Source organism: Taudactylus pleione, unplaced genomic scaffold (assembly GCF_031769625.1).
Source record: "Taudactylus pleione unplaced genomic scaffold, aTauple2 ptg000162l, whole genome shotgun sequence".
NCBI classification, from domain to species: Eukaryota; Metazoa; Chordata; class Amphibia; order Anura; family Myobatrachidae; genus Taudactylus; species Taudactylus pleione.
This window is the reverse complement of record NW_028284564.1, coordinates 8,364,102-8,392,050: the sequence shown is the minus strand read 5'-3', so window position 1 is coordinate 8,392,050 and position 27,949 is coordinate 8,364,102. Positions and strand designations below refer to the sequence as shown.

The 27,949-nt window shown below is 44.7% G+C and overlaps 1 protein-coding gene across 2 annotated transcripts in view; it reads left to right on the top strand.

The window, feature by feature from the left end:
- Positions 1 to 1,948: 1,948 nt before the first annotated feature.
- The window catches only part of MARCHF3 (membrane associated ring-CH-type finger 3), a 243,031-nt gene continuing 217,030 nt past the window's right edge, over positions 1,949 to 27,949 (top strand). For both annotated transcript variants that reach the window (XM_088475164.1, XM_088475165.1), the window contains exon 1: positions 1,949 to 2,114. The gene's annotated coding sequence lies outside the window, so the exon portion shown is untranslated. The remainder of the gene's footprint in view (positions 2,115 to 27,949) is intronic.

Here is a 27,949-nt window from a genome sequence, read left to right as displayed (position 1 = left end):
TAGCTCCCCCCCAGTAATAGTGTCCCCAGTAGTAGTAGCTCCCCCCCAGTAATAGTGTCCCCAGTTGTAGTAGCTCCCCCTCAGTAATAGTGTCGCTCAGCATTATGGGAGAGACGTCATGACGTCTCTCCCATTACCCACTGCATGAGCCGGAAGGCAGAGCTCATGAGTGAGCTCCAGCCCGGCTCTTGAAGTGGGCACTGAAGCAGTCAATGAGAGTCTGTCTGACACTCATTTGCTGCTGAGTCACACACACATCGCTACCGCTCGGCGGTGATATGTGTGCAGTAGCAGCAGACCCAATGAGAGTCATCTGACTCTCATTGGCTGCTGGTTAACACACACATCGCTACCGCACTGGTGGCGATGTGTGTGTTAGCACAGCCTGAGCCCACCTCCCACTGGCGCTATTGGGTAAGCGCTCAGGGGGAGGGAAGTGGCTCGGCTGTGCAGCACAACACCGGCGTTGGGAAGCCTAGCACTGGTTCTGTGTAAATGTGTAGCGCTGACCGCACACACTGCGGTCGACGCTACACTGCCTAACTAGGGCGGGCAGGACCTTGGCCGGCGGCTCCCCCCTCCCGCGCCGCCGGTCCTACAGTGACCGGGGCACACGCCCTGCTCGACCCCCCTTGGTTACCCCACTGGGTGCACACTAGTCTTTAGAAAGGCAGTATTTATTCAAAATAACCACATGATACAGATTGTAACATCCATGTTACATGTGTGGGTCCAGATTTCTGATTCTGAACACACCCGAATTTAGGGATTCCGAGTAAAACCGGGTCAAGGTTTGGATTCAGTTTTATGACCAGGGGTGGGATGCACTAAGCATCACATTAGCGATGTGGTACATCCCCCCTACTTTGGGTACATACCGCAGTGGCAGGTTCATTACCACGGTATGTACCAAGAATTTCACAAAGGACAGCTCTCCCAATAAGAGCTGCCATTGCGATGCTGCCGGGCAGAGGGACCTCCGGGTTTAACTCTCAGAGGTCCCTCTGCGCAGAAGGATACTAGCCGTGGGGGCTCATGGGAGAGGACAGATCAGATCCCTCCCAGCCTGGAACGTCCCGATAAGAAGCCCATAGGCTTCTATTGGGTAACACCACCTAAAGATGGCGTTACCCATGGGGACGATGCACCGGAATGCAGCACATTCCAGGTGCTTAGTACATTCGGGGAATGCGGTCAAACCACATTTTTACCATAAGTACATCTCGGCCCTGGTTCGAACCGAGTCCCGGTTCTAACCTGTTGCCAGTTCGGAACTCGGATTCAAAAACTGAACTCGGTTTTGGAGTCGGATGTTTTAGCTGTTTTTATTAATTTTTATTGATGTTTAATCTAATGTTATCCAAAACCAAAACACTTGAGGGTGGTTTTGCAAAACCAAAACACGAAGATGAATCCAGATCCAAAACTAAACCATGGGCGCCTGCGCACATCTCAAATATTTACCCGAGGCTTTGAAGAGTGTGCACTACTTGTGGTAAATTTCCAAAACTACGCTGGGTGCCGGAAATGTATCACAGGATGAGCAAAAACAACGGAGATATATATATATATATATTTATATATACATATATATATATATATATATGTATATATATATATATATATATATATATATAAATATATAGCCAGTGTATATATTTGTGTTCATAAATAGTTTGATATCGACACTGTCTAGTATCAATTGTAATTGCATGAGCTTACCAGGTGTCTATGTCCAGCAGGGGTCCACATTCCCCCAATTAGTAGTGTAGGAGACCTCCAGCTCACACCTCCTCACATAACATCACTCTCCCACAGCCTGCAGTCTTGAATGAATCCCTGCTGGGGCCCCGCCCCTTCTGATGCTGTCTGCATGCAGCGTAAGCTGTGATTAGCTCCCATAGCTGTCACTCAGAGCTATTCCCCAGTCTTTTCTCCGGCAGCTCAATGAATTGACATAGCTCCTAGGCTCCGGCAGCCGCAGCAGCAGCAGTGAGAAGTGAGACTACAGCCTCTGCTGCTGCTACATTTCTCTACATTGTTTTATGAAGCAAATGAACAACATTTATTTACACCACTCTCCTCTTGTCCTGAACATGTGCTGATTTGCAGAGGTGAGTTACAGACATATATATAAATATATATGTATTGCATGATACATACTGCTCCTGTGCATTACGTTGGCTCATCTATTGAAGTGTTTAGTGCATACTTATTTGTGTGCATTGTTTATCCATATGACAATTGAACATGATTGGTTTGCAGATTTTTTTTGTGCATATTTATTATTTGGAAAAGCTGCCATTGGTGACAGCAGTGTATTTCCTGACACATCTGGGTAAATGTTTAGCCTGTGTCTGATGATGATGATGTGGCTGGGCAGGTACAGCTTTGTCATGTGCTGAAGTTGAGTGTTAATCTTGAACTTCTCCCATGAATGAGACATGGAGGGGGGTCTGATCTTGGTTGGTGTCTGGGTTTGCAGCCTCCTCTTGTCTAGGTCTGGATGACTGTCCTTAAACTTTACGATAGCTCAGCTACAGCCCAGTGAATACAGATTCCCTCACTCCTGCTGCCATTGCTGCTTTACAACCCAAGCAGTGAGACCCATCTGTTAAAACATAACATTCAATGGTGAATGAAAGGGGCAAGGGAAGTCTCAGGCGAGCCCTGACTTTGAACATCTTCTGTTTTTATAAATGCACAACACCCTGGCTGTGCCAAATGACCACATTAAGGTGACAGTATGTGATCTCTGTTCCCTGCATCAGATACCCATAAATTCAGCTGTTGTCTCATCACAGGAGAAAGTTTGGACAGACATTCTTATTTTTGCTTGTTCTAGAAATGTGACTTCTATGTATTCAAACATCAATGTGTTTAAGACAAAGGTGTAGCCATAGGAGTCTGTATTGTGTGCCAGACTCTCTTTGCAATGCCCTTCTGCTATAATATTAGTATATATTAATGATTAAATAATGCAAATTACAGCCTGCCCCATCCACAGTACTGTACTGGTTTTATAGGACTTTCTCTATACTGGCAGTTAAAGTCTCATTGAAGGACCATTTAGATTACGTTGTTTGTGTCATCAGGTAGACAAGGTTGAAGATTCTGGTAATGGTATCTCCAATTTTCCATGTTAAACCTCAATAGTCCCTTGAAAGTTTAATGTATTAATATGACAGATATATATGTAAATATTAAACAATGGACATTCATTTTCTCATTATTCAATTACTACATCAGAGCATGTGTACTGTAAAAGTGAATTACACCAACTTGAATCTCACCAGTTTCCCAATGCTGGAATGTACTAACAGAGCGATTACCAAAGTGCACTTATATTCAATCTTGAAATGTTACCACATAAATCGATTTAATGTTAAAGCAAATGTACATTGTTAATATGGCCACATTCACTTCATTGCCCTTGATAAATGATTTGTAAAGAATAAAATGAGAAACATAAGGTCATCATCTATCTTATTACCTGCATAGTCTACTTTCTGTCATATGCGTAATTGGCTGGAAAATATTGTCTAATACTTTGATATAAACTATGCCCCATGCAGCTGTAATCTACTTTAAACTCCCATAGATGCAAACCTCCTTATCAATGCTCATAGCTGCGAGCGCATGAGAGATTAGCACAGGAGCTCTGCCAAGTGTGACTCGGTAATAAGTCACAATATATACTCCAAACATTTGCACATAGTGGTAATTTGTGACTACATAAACTATGCCTGTCAAACAGTGGGATGACCTTGAGGACCTCATTTATAATGTCTAGGCCTAAGGTGTGTGCTATGCATTATTTATTTATTACCAGTTATTTTTTAATGCGCACACATATTCCGCAGCGCTGTACACAGAATATTTGCCGATTCACATCAGTCCCTGACCCATTGGAGCTCTCCCACACACATACACACTAGGGTTAATTTTTGCTGGGGTCCAATTAACCTACCATTATATTTTCGGAGTGTGGGAGGAGACCCACGCAAGCACATGGAGAATATACAAACTCCACACAGTTAGGGCCGTAGTGGGATTTGAACCCACGACCTCAGTGCTGTGAGGCAGTAATGCTAACCATTGCACCGTCTAAGCGTTGAATAATACTACTATCATTGAGCATTATCATAATATGGACTCACTGCTGTGTTTTTCTCTACATATTTTTAGCTCATGTGTTACATGTGCAGTGAGTGGGGTGTGAATATATCTGCTAATTGTTTCTCAGGGTGGAGCAAAGAGAAGAAATGTATACAGGTTAGGTTGTATACTATATTATTGTTAATATTGCCTTGTTGAGTGATGATGGCAGCTAATTAAAGTGTCATGTTTAATTATATCTCTTAATATCTTAAAATTGCACAATATTTGGTCATATCTTGTTCACGTAGTCAATAGTAATTTGCAGACTACTTAATCCAAGGCACTTGGCATTGTATGCAAATAAGAGGGAGGAAACCGATGTAGCAGATATAGTGGTTTAAAAAGAAAGATAGCGATGGCTTATTTATACTGAACTGTTTTGAAAATATTCAGAAATATGTGAACACAGTAAAGGCCCCTATACAACTACGCGATTTCTAGACGATCACATGATTTTCGACTCGACGTACGTTCAGTCTTGTTGAAATCGTGCATTTTTTTCATCCGATGCGCGCTCCCGTGGGTCCTTCAATCGTATCTTATGATCATATGTGTAGCACATATGTTCCATCATATCGTGTTCAGATCGTGGAATTTTTTTTTTACATGCGATCCATCGTGTGGTAATTCAAGTCATTTCAATGACTGTTTGTCCCTATTCCCTAATGAGCGCGTGAGGCACAGGATCGATATTCCGACAGATCCTGTGCTAAGAAAAAAAAGAAATGGTGACGACGGGACTGCAAGGTAATCTGATGTGAATCAGATCGGATGCTGAACGCGTAGGTGTATGGGCCTTATTAGGCATTAATCACATACAGCCATAGTTCTCTAGATATTTACATTTACAAACTGGAATGGTACATGCTATAGCACTTATTTACTAAAGTAACATTATATACACACATACACAATAGCACTTCTGAAAATGCAAGCAGATATCTGATTGGCTGCTATAGCTTATTGCCCTTAGTTCCTGTGCATGTTTTCAGAAATGTTAAGTGTTATAAAACATTTGAGTTCATATCTTTTCTTCACTAAGACAAATTCTAAAAAACTTGCGTCATATCTTCCTTTACACTTCTCTCACCCCATGGCACCCATATGCATGGGCGCCGAGAGGGGGGGGAGCGGGTACAGTTTACCAGGGCCCGGGCTCGATAGAGGGGCCTTGACGGGGCACGGGTCTGGCATGGCCTGCCCCCCCTTCCCTCACTGCAGCAGCCGGAGCAGTCTCCTATGGCTTTGGGGGGAGCGATCACACTGATCGCGCCACCCCCCGCTCAGCGCCGGGCTGGGGGGCTTACAGTGACTCCCTCCCCAGAGTGCAGTGATTTATTGATTTATTTTTGTCAGGGGAGCGTGGCCCAGCCTCCCGTGATTAGGCCACATCCCCTCCTTTACCCGGGCCCGGACAGGCTCTCTACGGCCCTGCCCATATGCACCTACTGGAGCTGGTATCCGTACACACGGAGCAACTTAACGATCAGACAACAATCAGACGATCGTTGTCTGATCGTCCTGCATGTGCTGGATCAAGCATCCAGCACATGCAGCAACCCCCCAACTACTATAACGACCCGCGATCAATGATCGCGGGTCCCTTTAGTAAACAGGCTAACATGGTCGATATAGACCATGTTGGCCTGCATGCACCGGCGATGGTCGATATCTATATCGACAATTCGTGCCCGCGCATCGACCATCGTTTGGTCGTTTGAGGGGGCCAGAAACAGGACGATATGAACGATAACTATATCATTATCGTTCATATCGTCCTGTTTAATCGTACCGTGTGTACGCAGCATAACTTTGCACCTTGGCAAAACCATGTTGCACTACAGGTGAGGCCAATTTAAAATGTGCAGAAATTTTGATTTGAGAGGTGCATGTCCAAACTCATACCTAAATTGCAGTGTTAAAATAAAATTATGCAGCATTTGTGGGCTACATGCAAAAGCTGCCAGAATTTACTCTGCAGGCAAAAAAATAATAAATGTATTATTCACCCCTTGCATGGCAACATGGTTTGTTCCAGGTGCAGAGATGCTGTTTTTTGCTTAGCTAACAAGTCAGAATCAGCCCCACTGTGCATAAGTAATCACTGCTGTATAGTTATAAAGAAAATTGAAGGGTGAGAAAAGATTCTGTGAAAAAGACGGAAGGGTGATACTAACCTCTCCTATTTTATTTCCCACTACAAGTATGTATATAACCTAAGCAATTACTGTCTATGTTACTCAGGACATGGCTGCAATCATTTGTATTATTATAATGGTGTAGCTAGAACTTATTTTGTACACAGAATAGGGACATGTTAGTAGGATTACAGGGATCCCTGGTAGACATCTGTCTGTTTGTTCGGGTTGATTTCTAGAACCACTGGATGCATTTTGATGCAGTTTTCACTATTATATAGAACATTTGTCCAGGACGGTTTAGGTGTATGATACATTAATGTATGATAAAAGAGAGCCGAGCAGTGATGGTTTAGTGAAGCAAGTCAATGAAAAAACTGAGGGTGTCATTCAGACCCGCTCGCGAGCGAAGGTCGCTCGCAAGCAGGTCGATGTTTGGCGAATGCGCATGCGCACGACAGAGGGAGCTCCGTCGTGCGCATGCGCGAGACCCGGCGAGCGACGAGGAATACGTCATTCGGGGTCTCGCACCAAAGGGGGCGTGCTGTCGATGGCGACTGACCGCACGCCCCCTTTGGTGGGCGTGCCGGGGGCGTGGCTGCCAGACGGAGGCGATCCCATGGAACGCCTACCGTCTGAGTCCGGCCCCACTGACATCAGTAATGATAGAGCCAAAATCTCTCCTGAGCTTGCGGCAGCGAGACCCTACCGCAGGGTCTCGTCGCAAGCCCGATGGTCGCGATGGCCGCTCGCTATAGCTGTGGGTGGTCACCCACAGCTATACGAGCGGCCAGGAGGCCGCTCCATTTTTAGGGAGGAGGGCACTGATTCAGAGCGAGCGCTCTGGTCAGAGCGTTCGGCTCTGAATCAGGCCCTGAGATCTGAGCATTTTCTTGGCTTACGCTGCCTAAACCGTTAAAGATATATCACAACGATGGACTGTATTTTGTACCATACAGAGATTGATACGTATTATATCGTTTCTCCAGTAAAATTTACTGTTTACTGATACAAAATTTCAGTTTTTCCCTTTTATTACCGTTACTATTTAAATGTGAAAAATTATTTTTTACATTTCAAACGAGTCCAATTCCCGGTAAGAGTCTGCTTTGGCATGACAATAAATTAAGCTCAGGGATGTACACTTAACGTGGCTAGAGTTGGCCTACATGGAGACTATTTTTCTCATGGACAACTGTATGTGGCCCTTTTGCGTGTCACATCAAAACTAAATCTTTTTATGTTGATGTCAGGAGGAAGGCCGACTAATGTCATCTACAAGGCAATCTTATAAGACTTCGGTTTAAAAAAGACTGTAAATTCAAAATTGCTTCCATGTAAAGTCAAGGCGGGTCGCTAGTTTTATATTTGTTTGGGAAATGTTTCATATATTATAGTCCAATAATTATTTACTCATCAGTGATTATTAGTGTACTGAAATGTGAGAATTACTTCACTTCATCTTTATGTACGATGGTGGATCCAAAAGTCAGTGTTCTGACCATGAATAACAGAGAAGTTCAAATGGAGTTTATTTTTCGACATAGTCTCCATTTAGTTCAATACACTTCTCTGATCGATGTTCCAACTTCGATTCCGATCAGAAAAAAGTCCAGTGATTGGTCCTCAAACCCGTCCTGGCTCACTTTCCTTAACATTAGCATCATGCCCAGGTGCCTCTGGTAATAAATAGACAGCTTGCGGAGGGTTATCCACAGCACTCCCAGGACTTGCATCTCTGTAAATAAACGTTGATGATAAACACCTATTCAATCCATGTGTCACAAAAAAATGGAATGTCATTGAATTGCGCAGGGAAAAAAAATGCAAAAAAAACCTGTCTACAAATGCAAAAAATGAACGGAGCTAATTGAACTCACCCCCAAATGTCTTTGTTTGAATATTCCTGATTCAATAAATGTAATTTCTGAAACAGAATAACAACATGAGAATTGTATTCCATATATGAAATTGGAAAAACTGTATTGAGCAGGTGGCCAGTAGCAATATAAATAGACAATTTCAGGTTCAGCATTTACAAGGATTAATATTTAAAACCTAGAACTGTCCATGGAAATTAGAGATATTTTGCAACTATGCCAGTGCTGTAGCAGGGAGCAGAGGTGCCCTGGCCTGGAAGTCGCTTCTCCCGGCATATCTGACATCCTGTTGTCACAGAACAAATGTCAGGGGATAACTACAGGAGAAAGATGGGTGCCAGGCACTTCCTAAAGACTCACCTTGTGCTTTCCTATGCAGCAGGATGCCTTTTCTAATGTGGAAATGGGTGCCATCAGGGCAGCGACCCAAAATGAGCCTGAGCGGCTGCACCAGTTGCACACCCCTCATTATGGCCCTGAACTACCTAAGACCGTTTTCCTAAAGTCTAATTAGCAGTTGTAAAACATAAATGAACAGCAGAATTAGCCCCAGACTATGTGAAAAGTTAAAACACCATACATACGACAGAAGTAGTCTATCCAATAGCAGATTCTTTCATCTCACATCTAAACAGTACAATTTTCTGCATTGATTTGTTGAGATCTATTTGAGCAAATAGTTTGCAGTTTTTGATAGAGCGACAGAGCAAAACAGGTGTAATTTATGGATGTATGTGTCTGTTTCCTAGATCAATAGAGTTTTCTTCGAATAGCAGAACCCCATTACCCAAAGGCAGACAGAGAATATAATGCTTACTTATGTTACAGGCAAACAATATCCTGATTATTGCGAAAAATAATAACAGTTTTTTGAGCATTTTTCTCTTCTGCATGAGAAGTTCAGATACTTAGGGCCTGATTCCACGTTGCACGCTACAGTATGCTGATAAGAGCGCAGGTGGGCAATATTTGAAGTACTGTGCATGCGTCTGAGGTGCACTGCGCATGGGTCCTGCTTGTTACCGCACCAAGACGCAGAACAAATTTGGACGCAGGGAGTGGAGTTTTCAGTAGGCGTTCCTGGGAGGTAACGGGGGTAGCTAGCCGGGTATGCCACGGGCGTGTCGCTGACAGCTGCTACATCTAAAGATGCACAACCGCTCACACAGGACGCCACACTCAGACTTAGAAACTGCACGTACCATAGTCAGACGTAAGATGCTGCAAGTGTGCGTCTCGGTTTTGAAGATATCGGCATTAGCATAAAGACGCATATGTAGGTGTGGCAGCCGTGTCTTCTTGCAACTCAGAATCAGGACCTTAGACTCCAAAGTTAAACCACATGGCTGATCTATCATTCAGTATGCAATTATTTGGGACCCTAATGGCCCTGTATTCACTGCAGTCTACTAGATATAAACATTCATAACACCAATATTGGTTATGAATTTCTGTACAAACTATAATGATGCAGAGTCAATGTATGCATTTGTCATATGAAATGATTAATTTTGGAGTATACCTCCTTCCTCAGTGAGGGCAATTGTTCCTGGTGATTTCTCAGGAATGCTAGCTCAGCGCACAAAATGGCTGCCGCCACTGCCCTTATTACATAATTCCCAATTCTGTGATTACATCATATGGCTGAACTAATTCAGAGCATGTTATAGTCAGAGTACATAGTATTTCTGATCATGGCAAACAAGATGTTTGGCTTTGTCTCAGTTATTGGCTATTTATGTTCTCATATAAACACCTGTTACTCATTTCTTCACATTTTAATATGTCCTTTACATGCAGCTTTTAAGCCTTCCTAGCTTCAAAAGATAGATGTGTTTACCAAATTAACAATGATTATTGAGTAACATTATTAATGTGATTAATGGTGTTATCAGTATTTATTATTAGGGCATTGATTCTTACAAATGACATTCATTTTTACAAATCACCATTAGGGTTTTTTATACCACTTGGCAGAATGTGGATGTTGCTAGTTGCTCCTTAATGCATGTCACATTTATTTGTTTGTGCAGATCAGACAGAAAAGGTGAATAGCTTTTCATTAATCTGCAGACATTACATCTGCATTCCCTGGTATCACCCTACTCTGGGCACCATCCATCAGAGCCTGAGGGGGTGCTGGGTGACGCCACCATGGTGCTGCCGCTCACTACTTCCATCCCTGCACCCATCTGTGGCCTTTTTATTGTTTTATTTTAACATTTTATAATGTTATTATAATATGTCATATTACTCAAAGATGCATACACAGGGGTAGATTCAGTCAGCCTCTGGAGCTGCGAGGAAAAATCCACGTTAAGTACACCCTCTGGGGCTTACCACACATGGAATTGCTAAATAATTGAATAGCTCCAGGCGTTAAACCGGGGATTGCTATAAGTAACAATGGGCCTGAATTAGAGTTGGACGCTATACCAATGTTGACGCAGTTGAGCTCCTAGCAAGTATTTATATGACGTGTGATTGACTGCATGGAGCGTTTGGGGGTGATAATGGGGAGTGGCAGCAAGGAACACAGACAGGGATGGCTGCAAGGAACACAGAGGTGTCGCAACCGTTTAGGGAGGGGGGGTTGTCTTAAGGTGCCTACATACTTGGCGATGTGCTCACGTTCCCGACATTGTGTACGATTTCCCCTTGAACTCTCCCCAGCAGCTCACTGGCAGTCGTGGGCACGATTTGGTGTTAAAAAACTGTCCAATGTGACAAACGATGTATCGTGCCTCCTAACTATTCCCGTGCATCGTGACTGAGATTGGCAAATCTGCCCTACAGCACGGCAGATCTGAAGATGCGATGTACGACCAGCGGGTACGCGCATCGGCATCGTGATCGTGAGTGGAAACTCACGATTTGGGCATTTTTTACACGATTTGTCGTCACAATTCGTCGGAATGGGGCAAATCATGTAAAAAATCGCCAAGTGTGTAGGCATCTTTACCCCGGCGGCTGCGATCCCTTACATATAGAATATGTCTCAATACCCACGGCCATTCTGCGGCACCATAGACTCACTCAGGACTTCAACAATCAAATGATCTGCGACTGATGCTGTTTCTGAATACGCAGATCCTGCAGCATTTTCACGCAGATGCCTTTATTTTGCAAAGCTGCAGGTGGGCATCTCAAAACATCTCCTGGCAGCTGCGACATTTGCATATTTTCTCAAAGCAGCTGCGTACAAAGTGGCAGTTGTGACGGCATTAGCGTATGACTCTGAGTCAGGCCCAATGACCTTAGTGTATGGTAATTGTTTTCCATTCATTACGGAAAAGCAAATAATTTCTTAGCTGAGAGTGATCTCTACGGGATTTTTTTTAAAACAAGGCCTGGGTCAGATTCCTACATTTTGGAATGAGCACTTAGCTAGTAATGCAGATGAGTGAAACCTGATCACAGGAAACCTACTATTAAGTACATTATTTAAAAAAGAAATGTACAAGAATCATTAGTTCAGCACTTCACACAATGTAATTGCAGTGTAAAAATAAAGCTGTCCAGCATTTGTGGGCTACTTGCTAAATTGCCAGTATTTAACCTGTATGCAAAAAATGACATGTATTTGCACTCATTGCATTGCTACATGGTTTGGCCAGGTGCAAAATACTTGCTTTTTTGCTTTGCTCCTAACTTAGAATCAGGCCTATTAGCTGGACTTGCTCTAACTCTAAATGAGGCTCACTGAGTATTTAGCTGCGTGTGCAGACGTTTGTAGATTCTGAAACGAGTGCTAGAGGTGATGATGGGATTTAAATGACAGGAGATATTCTTGCCAAATTCCTGATCGAAATAACCTGTGATAATAAATTTAAGGCATCACTTTTTTAATTCCTATTTGTTAATCTTTGAGATTGTTTGCTGCAGTCCATATTGTGCAAACAGCAATTAATGAGCTCTATTGCCAGTCTTAAATGTTTTTGTTTTGTTTTTATTCTTTTGTAGCATCCTTATATTTAGGAATTTAGCAAAAAAGCAATATTTAAAATCAATACAAAATATTTATTTTATAAATGTAATACAATTCTTCGAGTGGAGCAGATGTCAGTAGAAATTATTTATCTGTTGTACAGTGGCGTAACTAGGGTATTTGGAGCCCAGAGCAAATTAGAAAAGGGAGCCCCCGCCCCTAACATCCGGAAATAAAATGGGCGTGGTCACTTAGTCCCATTACTTAGTCACGTAGTCCCATTACCCACTGCAGGAGCCGGACGGAAGTCCGGCTCTTGCAGTGGGTGCTGCAGCAGTCAATGAGAGTCTATCTGACTCTCATTGGCTGCTGTTTAACACACGCATCGCCGCCAGCGCTGGTGGCGATGCGTGTGTTATGCACAGCCTGAGCCCGCCTCCTAGCGCTATTGGGCAAGCGCTCAGGGGGAGGGAACGGGCTCAGGTGTGAAGAACAGGACCGGCGCTGGAAGCCTAGTGCCGGTCCTGTGTAAATGTGTAGTGCTGACTGCACTCATTGCGGTCGGCGCTACACTGGCTAACTAGGGCGGGCGGGCCGGTACCGTGGCCGGCGACGCCCCCCCGCCCCTCCATTCAAACGGCGCCCAGGGCATGCACCCCGCTCTCCCTGCCCTAGCTACGCCACTGCTGTTGTATAATTATGTTCTCATATTCACCTACAGAAATTATTGGGTGTCACTTTAGGAAGCAAGCTCTTTCGGAGAGGGTGTGTACACATTTTGAAATGTAATCTAAGTGTTTTAGCTATGATATGAATGGCGTACACAGTCCCATGGGTTGAGGGGGCCACAAGATGCACATCCTGCACCCAGAATACACTTCCACTGTGCCAGGACCTCTCTTTCCCATCCCCCATTCCTACTGCCTTCTATCATTTGCGCGGTATCGGTATGTCCTATGTCCGGTGGTTCAAATCCCGACGCCGGAAGACTGGCAGCAGTGAAGAGCCCGACAGCTTAAAAGGTAAGTATTCAATAACCCTACTCCCCCCTAACTATAACCCTCCTTTAGGGGTGCCTAACCCTAACCCCCCACTAAGTGCCTAAACTTAACACCGCCCCTCCCCCCCCCGCAGCCTTGCCTAACCCTCCCGTGGGGGTGCATAACCCTAAGTCCCCCCCCCCCGGGAGTCCCCCCCCGGGAGCCCCTAAGCCCCCCACTGCTGTCCGCCCCTGCCGCCCGGCTTACCTTTGTTCGGTATGCCGGGCGTCGGGCTCCTGGCATAAGTATAATGACAGCCTGCCGGGATTTGACAGTCGGGAAGCTGGCGGTCGGCATTTCGACCATCTGCTTCCTGACTGCATCCCCATTTGCGCATGAGTTATGGGCGGACAAATCAATAAGGTTTGCATTATACAGACGCTGGGTGCTGACAGCTTATCCATCACTGTGGATGTGCCAAAACCACTTTTATTGGGAACTTCTGAGGCTGGTGGGATCCATGATTTATGCCAATCATTCTAGGGAGCGGTTTCTATGGGGGATGTGATGCTGCCAGATTTACCAACTTCCGGAATGCGAAGCCCCTGCAGCTAATGCCATCTTCGCATAATTAGATGGCAGAGGGTTCCCCTGAAACCCTCCCCGGCAATTACGACCGCGCATGTGCCGTCAGTGGGCATGCACTTGCGCAGTAGCCCTGGCAGCTCTTCGGACACATCGCAGGGACGGGCTCCTTTCAGAGCCCCTGTCCCTGCGTGTGCCGGATACTATAGTCCGGTGCTATGATCGCATCCTGCATGGGTGGTAATATCATGCCCAGATCGCATTGCAAATGCGATCATTGATAAAAGGACCCCTATATCTGGAACTGTAATGATAGACCTATATTGGATTTCGCTTCAGATTTTATTTTTCGCTTCATCAGATGGTTCTACCAATAGGTGTCTATTAACTTACATTTATTTTTTTGCCTGCAACCTGTTTGTGTTACTTTAGAGGGCTGGTGCCACACGGCCTACGCAGGGGGATAATACGCCTCTGTGCAATCAGTACTGAGCATCTTTATTTCTTTAGTTTTAGTGAAACTTGCTTTTGTATGTATTAATCACTCCTACAGTCCATTGCTGAGTCATTTCCATGGTTAGAAATTAAGCAGAAGTAGGTGGGGTAAATGTAAGGCCCCACTAGCTGTGAAACAGGAAACTGATATGACTTAGTTATGGGCACCACATGTCTATATCATAAGACTAAATTATTGGTAAGAAATTAAAACAAATCATATACACAATAATGGCTTCTTCAAATGAAGGTATTTCTTCCAAGTGTGTTGAGTTATGCTTCAGTGTGCATTGAGGTCATAATCTCTCTGCATTATAATTTGGGAAAAATAAAACATGTGTATGACTATGTACTATTCTTCATTGTGTAGTCTCCTTGGCCCATTTCCCAATATGCTCATCTGTACAGACATGCCCTACCACACAAGGATATGCAAACTGAGTGTGTTTCATTGTTTGCTCTGTGTGCAGAAAGCTACAGATATCATACTGAAGAAATACAGTAGTGTGAACCAGCCATACCCTTTATATGTACCCCAAGAATGCTTTTTGCTCTAATTTTTGTTAGACTCACTTGGAAAGTTTGAAGAAGGTAAAATGTAACATCTAGTTTTAAACCTGCAGTTATACGTATATATAACCCAGTCTGTTTTTATATATATTTATATATACACATTGTGGTCCATTATAACATTTAGCATGAGAAAAGGCTCACTTGTCAGTGCTTTATTGACTTTTCTAGTCTCTATAGCTGTCCAGTGATACAATTATGTTTGTAAAATGATCTACCTTAAGCATTGGAAGTCATATCACTAAACTAGCCTTTCCTCAGTTTTACAAGAACAACATAACTTGCCAGATACCAACTTGCACATCACCTAGCCTTTATTACACCTGATTCATTATGCTGTGGACATTTCACTACTCAAATTCTGCAGGGTAAGTGAAGAAACATACTCTGAATGTTTGTCGCAAGATGGTGAATATTGGTGGCCCTAAGCCAGCTCAGAAGCTGAAGAAGTTCAATTGAGCTTCTCTCAGAGTGCTAAGACCCTGGAGTCTTCTTACTAGAGAAACAGCTACAGATAATACGGAATCGGTATGATTTACCACGGACACATTCCCAGCGGTTGGAATCCCGACAGCGGCATCCCGGCAGAGTAGGAAATCCCGATCGTCCAAGGTAAGTATTCTCTAATCTAATTCTATCCCCTAACCCAACCCTCCCTTAGGGGTGCCTAACCCTAACCTTCCCCCCCAGTGACTAACCCTAATCCCCCCTTTAAGTGCCTAACCCTAAGTCCCCCGGGGGGGTGCCTAACCCTAAGTCCCCCCCTGGGGGTGCCTAACGCTAACCCCCCTTCCCCTAGCCTAAACCTAGCCTCCCGGGCAGGTGCCTAACCCTAAGTCCCCCCCAGGAACCCTAAACCTAACCTTCCCCCCCCCCCGCGGCTATCCGTGCTTGGCGCCAGGCGTCCCTTCGAACGGGATGCCGGGCGCCAGTCTCCCGGCGTGAGTAAAATAACAGGCGTCTATATTTAGACGCCTGTCATTTAACCCTCGCCGGGATTAAGCAGTCGGGAAGCCGGCTGTCGGGATTTGGTCCACTGGCTTCCCGACTGCATACTGATAATACCTACCAGCAGATTTTAGGCCTCACACTCCAACAAGTCACTGAACAGCTACTTTACACAATCAGCTCCTGCCAGGCCATGATTACAGACAAAATTCTTAAAATGAAGGTAGATATGTTATTACTGTATAAGAAGCTCAGTAATTGCCTTAGTAGACCTCCAAGGTGAAGGGCAGACTCTATGATGACTTAGGTGACTGTTTTACAATGTATATGTGGAGCAATGTTAATCTGGTGGGTCTCTTGTCAGAGACTCCACAGCACTTTGCAGAGATTAAGGCCCTGATTCAGACCCGCTCCCTAGGGGTCGCAGGGTCTGTGGGCATTTTTTTTGTCTCCAGGCCGCTCGCAAAGCTGGGGTAGTGTCTCGGCTGCCGCAAGCCCGAGTGGACTCCCTGCTCTAATAGAGCAGGAAGTCCACTACTGACATCACTAGTGATGTCAGTAGGTCCTCCCAGAAACGCCAGGCGTTCCTAAGGGAACGCCTATGTTTGTGCAGCCACCCCCCCTACCCGCCTACACAACGGGGCAAGCTGTCACTCACCATTGACAGCCGCCCCGTCTTGTAGCGAGCCCCATAGCGACTGAAGTTCAGTCGCTCGGAGGGGCTTGCGCATGCCGGCTGCGGCGCATGCACAGTGGCCAAACATCGAGCGGCTCTGAATCAGGTCCCAAGGGGATCATTCAGACCCGCTCATGAGCGCTGGACGCTCGCAAGCGGGTCGATGTTGCCCCACTGCGCATGTGCACGACAGAGGGAGCTCCGTCGTGCGCATGCGCGAGACCCAGATAGCGACGGGCTCTCCGTCGCTCCGGGTCTCGCACCAAAGGGGGCGTGCTGTCGATGTTGATTGACAGCACGCCCCCTTTGGTGGGCATGCCGGGGGCGTGGCTGCCAGACGGAGGCGTTCCCGTGGGAACGCCTACCGTCTGAAGCCGGCCCCACTGACATCACTAGTGATGTCAGTGGGAGTGATTTTGGCTCTGATAGAGCCAAAATCACTCCAGGGCTTGCGGCAGGGGAGACCCTACCGCAGGGTCTCCGTCGCAAGCCCGATGGTCGCGATGGTCTTGACCAACGTGACCATCATCATGGACGCTCGCATAAGCTGTGGGTGCTCACCCACAGCTATGCGAGCGTCCAGGAGGACGCTCCATTTTCATGGAGGAGGGCCCTGATTCAGAGCGAGCGCTCTGGTCAGAGCGTTCGGCTCTGAATCAGGTCCTAAGTCCACATTTGGCACCAACAAATTCTCTACTGCCATTGCTGTGAAGTGGGCTATCAGGGTCCAAAACCACAGGGATTTACAGCAGTAATGCAATACATAGCTCCTAACATCTCACCCAATTCCCTTGTGAAATAGGAAAGGGTGGTCTTTGATGATGCAAATCGCTGCAAATACCTCAGTGGACACGAAGGGGCTAAGGCCCTGATTCAGAGGCGCTCGCTCTGAATCAGGGCGGGCCGTTTTTTTTTTCCCCCGGCCTTCAGGCCGCTCGCTAAGCTGTGGGTGACCACCCACAGCTCTAGCGGGCGGCCTGGCGATGGTCACGATTATCATGACCATCTGGGTTGCGACGAGACCCTTGTGGTAGGGTCTCATCCACCACAAGCCCCAGTGTACTTCCTGCTCTAATAGAGCAGGAAGTTCACTACTGACATCACTGGTGATGTCAGTAGGGCCGCCCACAAACGGCAGGCGTTCCTTCAGGAAAGCCTCCGTTTGTCCAGCCACCCCCCCTGCACGCCTACAAAACGGGGCGAGCTGTCAATCACAATCGACAGCCGCACCGTCTTGTAGTGAGTCCCGCAGCGAGTGAAAATTCACTCGCTACGGGGCTTGCGCACACCGCGCGTGCGCACTGCCCGGCCATCGACACGCTTGTGAGCGCTGTGCGCTCGTGAGTGGGTCTGAATCAGGCCCTAATTTAGAGTTTCATGCAAGATGTCCTTAATGTATTTGCATTGAGTGCATTTAACTTAATCTGGATCTCGGTATGTATGAGATATGTCTGGAAAGTACACATCTGTACATAGCTCGCAGTTCTGACTACATGCCACTGACACGCCCTTAATAAACTTATGGAAAATATGCAATGCGAAAACATGCAAGATGCATCTGCAAAACAGACTTACATGCGACTCTGCATTAGACCCTAAATGGGCAGGATTGTGATGAAATTGGCATGACTGCACTTCTTTATTCACTCTCGTGATGATGTGATTGGCATCACTAAGTCATGCCCATTTTTGCTTTTCCTACTTTGGGCCTAATTCAATTAGCCCCATTAATTTAACAGGGGTGAAAAAGGGTGTTAGCCTTGGGCTTTAATGTCTGGGGCTATTCCACTCCAGCCCCTTTTTCACCTGAGCAACTTTTTATCTCCCATTAAATTAATGTGTTAACTGGCGTTAACACATACAATGTGCGATAAGTTCATGGACCTATGCGTTAACAGGGTCGCGGCACCCGTTAACATGCTCTTTATCAGGGATTTCTTTTTGGGTCTGATCGTTAAGTGCAGCCTGCGGGGCTAATTGAATAGCCCCTTTTGCTTCCATTTCCCAGAAGCTATATTAGGCCAGTGTGGTTTTAGTTCACACTGTATCGCCACATAATTGTCATTATGTTATTTTTAATCTATCTTCTCAAAGTTTAGTAAAATAATTTGCAGTGTGTAGAAGAATAGCCATATTTTCAGTATCATAGTAATATAAAGTAACATTTTTCATTTTTTAATATTCTGTTTATATAATTTCTATGCAATAATTGAAAATCCCCAAATAACTCTACCAGTACAAATACAACGGGCGGTATTCAATTGTTATAGTGCTCCCGATCTCCCGTCTAAAGTAACGGGAGATCGCGGGGCGCTATTCAATTATTGCCAATTGCGCTGATCGCGCCCACAGAGGTTGGGTTTAGCTGCGTAAACGGCTACCCCCGACCAAAGTGCTGGGTGTGATCGCGAAATGTGTCATTTGGGCGCCCAAACAGGTCACTTTTCGCTTATGGTGCGAGCTGAAATTGTGCGCCGGCAGCTGATTGCGCCCAACAGGAGCAACAATTTAATAGCTCCTGTCAGATGCGTAGGAGGGCGAAACAATTGAATTCTGCCCCATATGTCCAATACATTTGGTAACCTAATTCTGCATAGTTTACTAAAACTTTTTCTGTCTTTCTTATATAGGGAGATGTAGCAAATCTTCGAGAGAGATAAAGTGGAGAAGTTGGCCATAGCAACCAATTAGCTTTTAGATATCATTTATCTAGCTGTCTATAAAGTGACAGTTAGAAGCTGGTTGGTTGCTATGGGCAACTTCTCCACTTTATCTCTTCCAGGTTTGATACATCTCTTCTGTAGCCCTGAATGAAAGCAAGGTGGGGTGGGATGTGGGTGGGAGGACCAATGACAATCAAGATATTGCAGCTTCTCATTGCTCACCCTCTATTTTTGCAATAAAGAGATTACATTTATAGGGGTCAATCCAATTAGGTGCGAATTGCGAGTAGCAAGTTTGTTTCTTGAAATTCAAAGACTTTGCATCAAAGCGCTTTCCCGAGAATTCTCCAATCCAATGGAAAGTCCCTATTCGCACTACTCGCAGCGGAGGGGTGCGAATTGACTGCCAAAGGGCACCTTGAAAAATTGCAAAGATAAAAAAATATATATTTTTCTTCAATAAAAAATAATATTGTAATTAGATTTTAGGTGCATAAACTAACGAAAAAGTTGATTTTGGGGTAATTTGAGGACAATTCTTTTTACCCCCAAAAATGACATATAATTATTGCACTAATTAAGCTAATTGGAAACTTCCAATTGCCCAATTAGTCATTAGGGGGAGTGTCCAAGGGGTTCAGCACAGTGTCCCGACATTTCAACCTTAAAATAAAAATTTTCCTTTCCATCTCTCACCCTCAGGTAGATGTGAATGGAAAGATGCGAATTCAGTCTGCCTGATTCAGTGCGAGTTGCTAATTGGATTGCAAAATGAATTCACTATGCAAATTCCAAAAGAAAATAGCAACACGCACCTCGCAAATTCGCACCTAATTGGATTGACCCCATGGTGTGCTGCAATGTGTTATTTTGTATGCTTCTTTTTTTTAATTTCAAGGCATCAGATGAACAACAACAAAGTTTAGAAAATGAAAACATAAAATAAGTTTTGCAAAAGCTTAGAAAAATAATGAGAAGTGGTGATAAAGTGTTTACATATATAAGTTTTGGATTAAACATGATAAATTCTTGCTTTCTCACAGGCTTATGTTTAAAAAACTATGTTGCAGTATAAACTGACACAAGGCATAGATAAATGCAATGCAGGTTAAATGTATTTTTTACTTGCTTTTAAACATGCATTTAAAAGAACACATTGCAAGCACAAGTGCGTATATTCCTTATTTAACTCAAATGAAAACCCTGCGATTGTGTCAGATTTGCACTGTTTATTTTACTAGCAGCAAAGTTATCAAAATACATTTATGCTAAATAACCCCCCCCCCCCCCCCCATGGGTTTGGTGAGGCAGTATTTCACATAATTGTTGTTTCACATGTCATAATTGTACCTAAAGCCTTGGGGTTGGAAACGTGGAAGATCAGGGATTGTACATGGGGCTGAATATTCGGATGTGAATTCAGGGAGGCCAATGGCATGATTCATTAGGAGTGCCTACACCTGTCAAGGGTCAGCCCAACACTGCAGAAGTAACTATGTTGATATTATAGAGATGGTAACAGCGGAGGAGAGTCGGGTAACCGCCAACACTCCAGCTGTTTCCAATCTTCATCTCCCATGATGATTAGACACCCCGTCAGCAACAGCTGGAGTGTCACAGCTTGACCAAACCCTGCCAGGGAATCTGGTTCGGTTCTAATGCCAGTTCCTAATAACATTGAGCAAGATTCTTTATCTACCTTGCAGTAACTCCAATAAATAGGGAAATAGCCGACATTTGTATGTACCGTACTCTGCAAAAATTGAAAGTCCTACTTTTGAACGTTACATTTTCAAGCATGTTATTAATATTATATAACTGATTAAAAACAAATGATGAGTAAGATAATAATATCCTAAGGACAGAGTTTTTTTAGCCAATAAAGCCCTAGCAACTGGGCTGTTGCAGTAATTGCAGGAAGTTCATAATTATGTGGGTCCCAATGACCCATAATTTAAAACATTAGGTGTCCTACTTTATTGTTTCTGGGTCCAATCATAAATGCGCCTTAGATCTCCCTCAGACCACCCAACATGTCATCAGACCAACCCACATATCAATACTTGCTCATCAGGTCTCTCCAAATGCCCCTTAAATGTCCCTTAGACCACCCAACATGTCATCAACCCAACCCATGCACATTACATACCCATAAGGCTTTTCCATATGCCTTTAAAATACCCCTCAGACCTTCCCACATGCCCATCAGACTTCGCCATATGGCCCTAATATGCCCATCAGATGCGCTCAAAACTTGTCACATGCATTTAATATGCCCAATAGGTCTCCACACATGCCCTACGATCTCCCCATATGACCCTTATATATACATTTTTTTATTAGGACGGGTAAAATACGCACTAAGGTGAGCAATGATAATGAAAGCAGTGCACGCAGACTGTTCTTTGTACGGTTTAAAGAAAATACAGCTTGCTGCAATTGTTATATTTTCTTGTTTTTAATTATTGAAACAGATCTAAAAATGCATAATATAAGTTATTGATACTTAGTGGTACTGTTTTAATTCAGTTGACATGCAAAAATGCACAAACACATGCTAAAATGCATTATACTTTAGAAAATGATTTTTAACTTTAATTATTTAAATTACTTAAAATAAACAGATTCTAAAACCTTGGTTTTCAACATGAGTTTTGGTTAGGAAAAATGTGTACATATTTTACTACATACTGCCTCCCCCCGTATGTCACTGTTACAGAGAGTCTAGCTAAAAGCACATAAATATGCGATTTAATAGTATTTCTGCCACAATACTTTTCAAGAAAATATTCCACTGAAACTGAAAGTCCTTTCTGACTTTGCCCTCAGGTCTTGCAGGTTTGTCCGGCTTGCTCACCGTAGCTCCTGGTTGATATCATTAGTGTATCCCTTAGCAATATGCTGCAATCTGTGTCGCTTCCCCTCCCCCACAGTTTATTAAACTATTATTATAATAGAGAAAATGGTATTACAATACATTAGTCTGTACATGAATAAAATGTTATTCATAGTTTTAAAAGTAAGGGGTCTATGTACTAAGCCTTGGAGAGTGATAAAGTACCAGTCAGTTCCTAACTGTCACTTTACAGGAGTTGATTGGTTGGTACTTTATCACGCTCCTCTTGATCACTCTCCAAGGCTTAGTACATCTCCCCCTAATTATTATTACATTCACGGAAAATAAGTCAACATGACTTTATATTAAAATATTGAAGAACATTGTATATACCGCATATACAATATGATGTCTCATCAAAATGAGGTTGTCGTAACAAGTTATTATTTACAAAAATCACAGTATTCTTATAGTGTATGCTGAATATATCAAAGCAAACACAGTAATATCCATTTACAAGATTATTTTAATTAAAATACATTGTTTTCCACCTGAAGTATTTCAGTTTTCCATGCTTTAGTGATAGAGTACACTTTTTCCACTCGCTGTCCTACTTCTCATGCCTCTGCAGTACCTGACTGCTTACACGTGATGTATGAATCATACTCCCTCTGACAGTGGCAGCCTGCAGAGCTCTGATTCCGGTGCTATCTGCAATACATGTGACTTGGGGCTGATCACATTTACAGTTGGCTGTTGTGGAAATCAGATAAAGCTAAAACCAAGTGAAAGGTGACAAAAGAGACCCATCTGATGTGTGGCACTGGGTTTATGCGTCATCTAGTCCTTTTATCAACAAGAATTGGGCAGCCTGCTTACCTGAACACGACAATCACAGGAGAATGGCTAACTAGATCTCTTGATAACTGGTAATAGGAAGACGGAAATGTATAACTCAGCAATTTACAAAAAACAGATAGGAGACCATTATGAAGCTGCAATGAAAAATGTACTTAGCAAAATTCTATGGATATTCTCAAGTTTTCTGATGGTTCCGTCCTTCAAATGTGCAAGGTCGGATTAAGGCCTGTGGGGGCCCTGTGGCACTAAGTTGTGGAGGACCCACAAGCCACACGGAGCCCACCCCCACTTCCCCGCCACACGGAGCCTACCTCCACCCCCCTGATTACTTACCTTCTGGTTCTGTGTTGTGAATGAAGCAGCACAGTCAGCGCTGCTGCATAGAGTGCAGAGTGGCTACTGAGGCCCGACACTTGTGATCAGCGTTACGGACATGATATGTCATGTGATGCTGATGAGGGGACTCAGGAGTCGCTCTACGCTCTATGCGGCAGCGCTGACTGTGCTGCTGCATTCAGAACACAGATCAGCGGCAGCTCAGCCCCCATCCGGGAACAGGGGACACTGGACACTTGTCAATGTTGATTTGTCGAAATGTCGACTATAATCATGGTGATATACTACTATCTGATTAAATCTGATTGATTTATTACTTTGCTAGTGCGGTGAGTGCCCTCATTTGGCTATTTGCTTAGCCTTTCTGGATATCTACTGGAGTACCTGCTTGTTTTTTTTCCTGTGGAGCACCCTGCTGAATGACAATACCAAGGGATGTGAGTGCTGTACCTCTCTTACTTTATATATATATATATATATATATATATATATATATATTTATATATACATGTGTGTGTTAAACACGCACACACACACATATATATAATCAAAATTTAGCAAACATATATTATATATAACATACACACTAATACACATATACAGTATACACACACATAAACACATACATACACATTAACATATACATACACAGTATACACACATTAACACATACATACGCACACTAACAAATACACAGTATACACACACTAACGCATACTGTATATACAATAACATACACATATATACACACTAACACATACACAGTATACACACACTAACACATACTGTACTGTATAGTATATACAATAACACATATATACACAAACAGGGGCTGGCTGGCAACTTTTAGCCTGGGGGCAAATGCATGCTGGTGGCCCTGGCAGAGGAGTAGCGTGTAGCCAGGGTGCCCGGAGCATGTGCGTGCTTAGGTGCCCCCCTCAAGTGTTCCAGGGAGGAGGCAGGTCCATATGGAATTAATGTAAAAATAAAGATATGGGGCAGCCCCCTGTAGTGGTGCCCATATGCAGTGCCCCCTGTGCCCCAGGGGAGGACCCTCTTATACAGTCCACCAGTAGTGATCCTCCTATGCACTGCCCCTTATACAGTGCCTCCAGTAGTGGTCCCCCTTGTGCAGTGCCCCTTGTGCCCCCAGTAGTAAGCTTCTTACATAGTGTCCCCAGTAGTGGTCCCCCCTGTGCAGTGCCCCTTGTGCCCCCAGAAGTAAGCCCCTTATATAGTGCCCCCAGTAGTGGTACCCCCTATGCAGTGCCCCCAGTAGTAGTCCCCCCTTGTAGTGTTCCCAGTAGTAGTCCCCCCCTGTAGTGCCCCCAGTAGTAGTCCCACCATTGTAGTGCCCCCAGTAGTGCTCTCCCCCTTTTAGTGCCCACAGTAGTAGTCCCCCCTTTGTAATGCCCCCAGTAGTAGCCCCCCCTTGTTGTGCCCCCAGTAGTAAACCCCCTTGTAGAGCCCCCAGTAGTGCTCTTCCCCTTGTAGAGCCCCCAGTAGTGCTCTCCCCTTTGTAGTGCCCCCAGTAGTAGTCCCCCTCGTAGTGCCCCCAGTAGTGCTCTCCCCATTGTAGTGCCCCCAGTAGTAGTCTCCCCCCTTGTAGTTCCCCCAGTAACAGCCCCCCTTGTAGTGCCCCCAGTAGTGCTCTCCTCCTTGTAGTGCCCCCAGTAGTAGTCCCCCCCTTGTAATGCCCCCAGTAGTAGTCCCCCCCTTGTAATGCCCCCAGTAGTAGTCCCCCCCTTGTAATGCCCCCAGTAGTAATCCCCCCCTTGTAGTGCCCCCAGTAGGTAGCCCCCCTTGTTGTGCCCCCAGTAGTAATCCCCCTTGTAGTGTCCCCAGTAGTGCTCTCCCCCTTGTAGTGTCCCCAGTAGTAGTCCCCCCCTTGTAGTGCCCCCAGTAGTAGTCCCCCCTCCCACAGTACACACACGTAATAAATAATAATAAAAAACAGCTGAATCCCCGCTCCCGATGCCGCCATCCGCTCTTTTGTCTGTCCTCCCGGGCCGCTCTGCATTATGGGAGAGATGTCATATGACGTTGTGACGTCTCTTCCATTACCCACTGCAGGAGCCGGAAGATGGAGCGGCTCCTGCAGTGGGCGCAGCGGCAGTCAGTGAGAATCTGACAGACTCTCATTGGCTGCCACTCAAAACAAACACACAGCTGCCGGAGCCGGTGGCTGTGTGTTTGTAACTGTGTAGCGCTGACCGAACTCCGTCCGGTCAGCGCTACACACGCAGCGCAGCTGTGTCACAGACACAGACTGCCCGCGGCCCGCATGGCGCTCTTGCCCGGGGGGCACATGGCACCCTGCCCCCCGGCCCAGCCCGCCACTGTACACAAACATACACATATATACACATAAACAGTACACATACACTTACATTTTATGCAGCTGCTGCTCACTTCATTAGGCCTCACCCCATTGCGCAGTAATGCCGCGATTTGTGGGTCATATGGGGGCGGTGCTTGTCATATTGGCTCCACCCCCACTTCGGCCATGGTAGCACGGGGATTTGATCCATCAGGGGGGGTTTCTAGTGGGGGGGGGCCTCTGTGTGTGGGTGCCCCGGGGCGACCGCCCTAGTCGCTCCCCCCTTAATCCCCCCTTAATACGGCCCTGCAAATGTGTAAGCAGAATTTTGTAAGAAACATTGTTCTGACCATAAGATTTGTACTGATTTAAAGTCACATCATATGCACACTGTTAGAGATTGTACCTTAACCAGTGTTTTTTGAAGAATATTCAGATTTTCTTATTAATACATTTATTTAAAAAAATTAAAAAAAAGAAGACATTATAAGGGAAAATCATGTATGGTTCCATTTTTTGGACTGAAAACTTTTTTCTTAAAAAGAATGAGGTATTTTAGACTATTATGATTCCTTGCAAAGTTTAATGAAAACTATAGGGTCATAGAAAATTCATTTTTACACGTTACATTAAATTTTTATATTTATATAATGTTGCAAACCAAAAGAACTCCACAGCCCTGAGGGCTTCTAAAAGTGAAGGGTTCTAGTAGTTCCATAATGTTGCGCAGCTAATTTTTCTGGCCATGTTTGGGAGCAACGTTCCCTTAGAACAGGGATGGGGAACCTCAGGCCCGGGGGCCGCATAAGGCACGCGGAGTAATTTGATCTGGCCCTCTGAGCTTTTCTCTGCTAGTCTCGAATGGCTAGCAGGGTGCCTAGAATGGCACCCTGCAGCCAGAATCTATGCAGCAATGCCGCCAGGAGCGTCCTTAGGATGCTTCAGACGGTCACACCGCTGCACTTACAGCTCCTCGGAGCATCCTCAGGATGCTTCGGGCATTCCTGTAATCACCGATGATTGTGGCCCCGCCCCGTGTGACATCACATGGAGGGAGCATGGCCTGCACCGAGCCCGCAAATAATGTTATATATATCAAAATGACCCTCGGCAGAAAAAAGGTTGGCCACATCTGCCTTAGAAGGTAATGCTCTCTAGATGCAGAGAAGGCTTAATGACAAAAGCTATTGTGTCCTAAGGCTTTCCATATGAATTCCACGTGGGCATTTCAGTATTATACTCCAATCCCTCTGAGAGAGTCCAGGTGAATGGATCCTCTTTTTCTCCTTTTCCCTATCGAATGGGAGCCAGCAGGGTTGGGCCTTTCCCATTTAATATTTGCCCTTACCATTAAACCCTTAAATAGGTCTAAACCTGACATTTCAGGTATTGAGATGTCATTATTTAACAATAACTTTGCCCTTTAAGCTGAAACCATAACACACCATCGAAATTCCGTCCTCAATTTTTTGTTTGATTAACTTCATTGCTGCTCAGTCCGTTCCAATTTCGCAATCAATGCGACCAACATCGAAATAGTGGACTTTTTTCTACCACCCCAAACTGAAATGTCTTTTGGAACTTCATTTTGCTTTTACCTGGCATAACTTACAAATCAATGGCTGGGAATTATGCCTTCCAAAACCATAGATGGACTATTTAACGACCCCCCCTTTCATCAAACCTTGAGTCCTGGAAGATCCTCTATATTTCCTGGACTGGTCACATTACCTCAGTTAAAATGAATGTCCTCCCAGTTTACTGTATCTTTTTGAAATCCTCCCCATAATAGTTTCCCCACTAATCCTCTTCTCACTTCTCACTTCAAAAGCTAGCAATGAAATTTTTCTTGTCCAAATAGGAACCACTGATGCAAGCTTCATCGATCCCCTATGTCCTAGCCATTCCCAATTTTCACAAACACTATAACTCGGCCAGACTGGCCCAATGTGTACAATATAATTTGCCCCCAGACTCCACTCTATGACTGGAAATGGAGAATGCAGTGCTAATGTGTCTTCCCATTTATTCCCTGATCTGGTTACCCCCACACCACAGGCCCTCATTAGCCTTTTTGCTTCACTAACCCACCACTCATTGGCCATATGGGTTCATTATAATAAAATTGCCAGTTAGCTGTTGGGTAACCCTGCATTCCCTCCTGGGGAATGCAAAGTTACTGCACAGTGGTAACACTGCATTCCCTAACCCTGGACTCTCTAACATGGTCTATTGCCTGCTCCTTAACACTCTCCTGAAAGCTGGGATCTTACCACCATATCAGGACCTGATGGAACTTATCAGATTTACTAGGGAGCAGTTCCACCAGTTCCTGCAGATCAGACTAATGAAAGTCAATGGAATCACAACTTTTGTGCAGACCAGTTATGTAAGTTGAACTCCTCTGCCTTTTCCAGAGGTCACATATTCACTCTCTGTAATGTCGTACCGCCCATTGCTGATGCTGGGAGCGGCAAACTTGCTGAAATACTACCAGTTCCATAAAATCATGACCTATTACATAACCACCATGGATTTTATAATCAGTTGGTAATATCCTTTCAAATTGAAC